Source organism: Phaseolus vulgaris, chromosome 10 (genome assembly GCF_000499845.2).
Source record: "Phaseolus vulgaris cultivar G19833 chromosome 10, P. vulgaris v2.0, whole genome shotgun sequence".
NCBI lineage: Eukaryota > Viridiplantae > Streptophyta > Magnoliopsida > Fabales > Fabaceae > Phaseolus > Phaseolus vulgaris.
The window spans coordinates 29,890,139-29,895,881 of NC_023750.2; positions in this window are offsets into that span (position 1 = coordinate 29,890,139).

Below are 5,743 nucleotides of genomic sequence, written 5' to 3' on the forward strand. Positions count from 1 at the left end.
GAAATTTGGAAGAAAAAATTAAAAAATAATTCTCCATAAAAATATAGTTTTCTGAACTCCTTCTTCTTCTTCCATTCTTATAGCCATGACCCTAGTTAAAGGCTCAATATATGTCCTTCTTGATAGTCCTCCATCACCATGTGTAACATATATAGTTTCCATGTTATAAAGGCAGTCTTACAATAAAAGAAGTGTTAGAATTGTAGGTCTTAAACAAGAGGGGAGGTGAATTGTTTTCAAACGTTTTTCAAAAGTTTTGAAGGTATGAAGAAAGTCAAAGAAGAATCAAAGCCAAAGGAATCAAAGAATACAGGATAGAAAATAGTTTTAGTTGAATTCCATAAATTCAATCGGTTGTTTTTATGACTCAACTGGTTGTTTTTATCAGCAGAGTGTAAAAACAACGAAAAACAAATATACAGGAGTTAAGGGAGAGAAAGAATCACACAAGCAATTTTATACTGGTTCACTCTTATACCAAGAGATACAACCAGTTCCCAGAAACCTCTGGGTATCCACTAAGTAATCAAAAACCATATTATAAACACACAACCAAAGAAGTGATCTTGATCCCCTCAAGAACACACTTCATTTGGCACACCACAGATCAGAACACCCTTTGACTCTGTGAACACCAGTACTTACATAATTACAAATCAAGAAGAAATAGGATTGATCACATTTGGTACAAATCAAATCAAAGTACACAACAAGTCCTACTTCACTCTTAGAGAAATATCCAAAGCCTTAAGCAATCTTGGAGAAAACTTTATTTCAAAAGCTAATATTGTAAGTGATTTGCTAGGAGCGTATAACAGAACATTATACTCCAATTAGCAGTTGAAAACATTTATTATAAAAGCCAAATCATTTTCAAATCATTTAAAGCAGATTTAACAAACTTAACAAAATTCTGTTAAGGCAGTTAAAAAAACAGTCGATTGTTTTGTCGAAACAACCGATTGAATTGGTTTGAGCAAAGTCAACCAAATTCAAATATGCCAAAACCAGTTTCAAAAACCTTAAGTATGAAACAACCGAGTGAAATGATAAAACAACTAGTTGTTTTCCTGCTTCTTCATAAACCACTCATTTCGAAAAGATTTGAATTAAATCAACTTTTGGATTCAAACTAAGAGTGAATTAACAAATTCCAACTACCCCAAAACACACCCAACTAAGCTACAAACAGCCTTTAAGCAATCCATGGAGATTTGGAGTCAACAAAACTCTTCTTCAACAAAAAGATGGTTAAGTGATTCTTCAATTTCCTGCACAACACACAATTGGCATTAATTAGCAATTGGGATAGATCTATGCCTAAGATTATTATTAAATGATTTATAAATTGGTATCTAATTAGCAACCAAGGTTTTAACTACCAATTATTTAGATTCTAAATTTGGTAGCAAGAACCTTGATTGCTAATTAGATACCAATTTAGAAACCATTTAACAATAATAGAAACTAATTTAGAAACCAAATTTTTTTTAGTCTCTAAAATGGTTTCTAATTTAGTCACTATAGCAACTAATTATTTTTAGTCTCTAAAATTGGTTTCTATTTCATGATTTTCTTGTGGTGGTAGATATAATCTTACTTACTTTGTTATTTTCACTATTGGAAACTTTTGCCTAGATTTTCAAGCAAAGAGTAAATAACGTGAGAATATAAAAGAGTAAATTGGATTATATTTCAATTTAATATATAAGTCCAAAGTAATTTTAGTTTATATTGGCAAAAGATTGTGTTTTTGTTATTGATGTAATTTTCAAATGACTACGAATTAATTAAAGTAACATTCCTATATTTTTCTCACATCTAATAACCATAATATGCAATATATACAACTCTTTCATACATTGTTTCAAAATATATCCCTCTAGATTTTAAATATTTACATAAGATTAAAACAAAAATATTCAAAAGAAAATAAACATTTTCATCCTCCAGCTTCTCACTGGGGAGCTCTATCACCGGTAACATCGTCTACTCCCGTGTAAATACACGATCATCACATATTAAAGAAAATAAACACAATAACAACAACAAGGTAAGTTAGATATAAAAAGTGTTGTTATATAATTTCAAATTCAATTAACAAACATAAAGTCATCAAGTCTGATACATTTTTCTCAAAATCCATCAATGTCTATCATAATTCTTCATTCATTGTATTTTTCTTGTACTAGTCTCTTTACCTAACGGAAGTTAATTAAGTGTTAATGAGTCTGGTACAATTTAAATACCTCCCTTACTCACTTTGATTGATGTTTTATATGCACCTTCATTTCACATCAATTTGATTTTTGTTTCTAGATTGACCACAAATCACAATTGTTTAACCATTTTCAACCTTCTATATTTTTTCATTATTATATGCAATTGATCCTGCCTGTTGACCAGAACGCTGGAAACTGCCTCGTCAAAGGATCGACGTGTGCACCGCTTCAAACCTCCGTTCCTCTACGAGATCCACCTCAAGAACCTGCAAAAGAAACAGAGCGGCGCCGCTGCGGCCGATCGCACTCCAACGCCCAAGTCAGTGACCGAATCACCAAATACTAAGAGAACAAGAACCGTGCAAATCCTCTCTCACAGTAAGCTCTATAACTCGCAAGCGTAAAGAATGTATTCTGAACGTGCGTACCTCAGAAAGTTCGTTGAGAACTCTTATATACCTGGTTACTTTCTCTCTCCTGGCAGTTACAGACTTGGACACGTGGCTCGCATCCAACTGTACACGTGCCATCATCTGGAGCCTCCTTGACTTGGGCGCCGCTTCTACTCTCGTTTTGCTAAGTTACCTATGCATGGTACTGCCCAGTACATAGCTAACTTGGGAGTGCGATCTCTACTGGAACTGGCGAGTTAGGGTGTCTTCATACACCTTCCCTGTGGTCTCGCCGGCCGCCTTCATAATCTGCACCACCTTCGTTTCTGGCGATGTGCTTTCTCTGGCGATCTCCAATCTCAAGGTCGCCTGAGTTTACATCTGGCGACTTCATCTCCAACCTGGTGATCGCCGGTTCTGGTATGCTGGAGATCGGAACACGCCAACTTAATAACTGGCGACTTCACGAGCCCCCCGACTTCCTTCCCTTCTGCCAACCTGGCACCTCGTCAACACGCCTATACTGTAGCTTGATGTCACGTCATCACTTCCGACTACCAGGGCGGTACACAAGCCCCCCAGTCTTAAGCGAAGACTTGTCCAACGAAAAGACTGAAAGAGTCACGTCAACACCGATCTACGTGGTACTGACGCAGAATTCCAAGCGGTTGTACTTTCTGCTGCTCTGACGCTCCACCAAACCCCTCGTCCATCACTCGACACATGGCTTCATCAACGGTTACCTTCAGCTACCGTTTGCGCTTCCCAAACCCATTTCGAAAAAACTCTTAAACCCATTTTCACTCAACACTGTTCCATCACTTTCCCTCGCATTCACGAACGCTCTAACCTTCTTCTGCAAAAACTCTCTCTCAGCGCTCTTCATCATCCTGAACCATCATCAACCTTCATCGTCTTCCTGATCATCGAAAGGTACCTACTTTCCTCCTTCTGCTGGTTTTCCTTGCATTTTAACCGATTTGCATCATCCTGTAACTGCCTGGTGCATACGCTGTGGGTTGCTTTTTCCATTTCTCCTTCTACGTAACTTAGGGCTTCGTCAATCATCGCAACGAACCTACGTTCGTTCGTTTTTCACCTTCCTTCCATGATCGAGTCAGCCTCTGTAACCCCTGATCATTTTTCCTTTTCTTCTTCCTTTGCAGCTGCAACAATGACTCGCACAAAGATCACCCCAAATCCTCCTCCTTCATCACGAAACCCCCCTTCACAAGCACGCGACCCACCACGAGTTCGTGGCGCTTCATCTTCCCAGGCTGAGAGGCCTGCGTCGTCCCGCCCTAACCTGGCCCAGGCGACTCCACCCATCGCCGGAGGAGCCCCCGTTCCCTTGCCAGACTTCAAAACCCTGTATCCCTGGGCCAACTCGACCCTCCTGAGGGAGACATCTTCTGTGAACACTGCAGGAGCAGTTTTGCGGCTGACTAAGGGGGATGAGCTTCATCAATCATTTCATAAGGAGCACGATGAAAAGATGATAGTGCTACCTTGCCCCCCCGATCTGCCTGTTTGTGCTGATGACAAGGTGAGTGCTGACGGGCCCTTCTGCTTCGTCTACACGACCTTATTCAAGAAGGTGAAGCTCAAGTTCCCTTTCACCCGTTTCGAAAGGGAGCTCCTTACCGAGCTTAACATCGCCGCCGCCCAGCTCCATCCCAACAGCTGGGCGTTCGTGCGAGCGTTCCAAGTGATGTGCGACCATCTGGGGTTGCCTGCATCCGTGGACGTATTTTTATTCCTCTTCGAAGCCAAGCACCCAAGAGACCGCCTGTGGATTAGCTTGAATGCGATTGCTGGGAGGTCGATCTTCTCCATCTTCCAGCAATCCTATAAGGACTGGAAAGGGAAGTTCGTCCAAGTGCGCCCCAACGACAAGGACGACTCCCTACTCGACGGCTTCCCCTTGTACTGGGTGGACAAGGGGAAGAAAGAGTCCAAGAGCTGCTTCAGGAGACCCAGAAGTCCTGACAGCATGGGAGCGTTGGACCGAGATCTCTGCCTTTTCTGGAAAAGGGTCACGGATGCCAACATTACTTTCCTTACCACCACCCTAATATGCTTCGAATTCTACGAGGACCAACTCGAAATTCGAATAGGTTAGAACATTTAAACTGCTGTTTTAATACTGCTTCTATTTGACTGTTTCTGGGCGTCTTGTGCGTTATGCGCAAGACTTTGGTTTTATTTTTCCTGCACCGATCATTTGCTTCGCTGCATACTGCCTTATGCACTTATTTTCTCCTTGAGTTAACCCATGCATTTTCGTTCCATGCAGATAACATGTTGGGCAAGGGCATGCTTGCTGAATTGAGGGCGCTCGCCCGAACCCACGGGCTGGCGACGGGCTCTCAAATAGTGCCAAACTCTATGGTGGAGATCGCCGCCACTCAGGGCCGATCGCCACCTAAGGGCCCAGCTCCCTCTGACGTCCAACCCGCCGCCCAGCGGAAGAAACTTGTCCTCAAGAGGGCTAAGAGGAAAGCTCCCCAGATAGTCCAAGAGGATGAGGAAGAAGACGACGAGGTCACCGAGGATGGCCTCGTTACAAAGAGGAAGAGGGTGGCACCTTCTTCACCACCTGCACCACCCCCTCTTCCCTCGTCAACGCCACCATCCACGCCTGCTCCTCCTCCATCATCGCCACCCCCACAAGCTCCTGTTTCACCAGTCCAAGCGATCCCGCTGGCCACTGCGCCACCCGCGGTTGAGGCTCAAGAGCCAAACTTCATGGAGGATCCCCCGAGCGCCTCCACGCCACATGCATCAGCTGGAGGGGGTCCTCCTTCAAATGCTTCACCTGCGGAGGTCGCTCCAATCGGGGATGAGGTTGCTCATACCTCTCCGATCCTGATCACTGAATCCTCGATTCCGTCACCACGCCAACAAGCGCCCACTGAAGAACCTGCTAAGGAAGGTGGCGACGAGAACCAACAACAGGCTCCCACAACGCCTCTACACGCAACAAACCTCCCTCTCGAGGTTACAAGGATGTGGGAGCCTCTATCTGCTAAGCTGAAGACAATAGCAGATGACATCCCGGCCGTCATAACCAGAGCCGTGGAAAGCTCTACTAGGAGGCTCCAAGACGACCTCTTCAACCTCAAGACA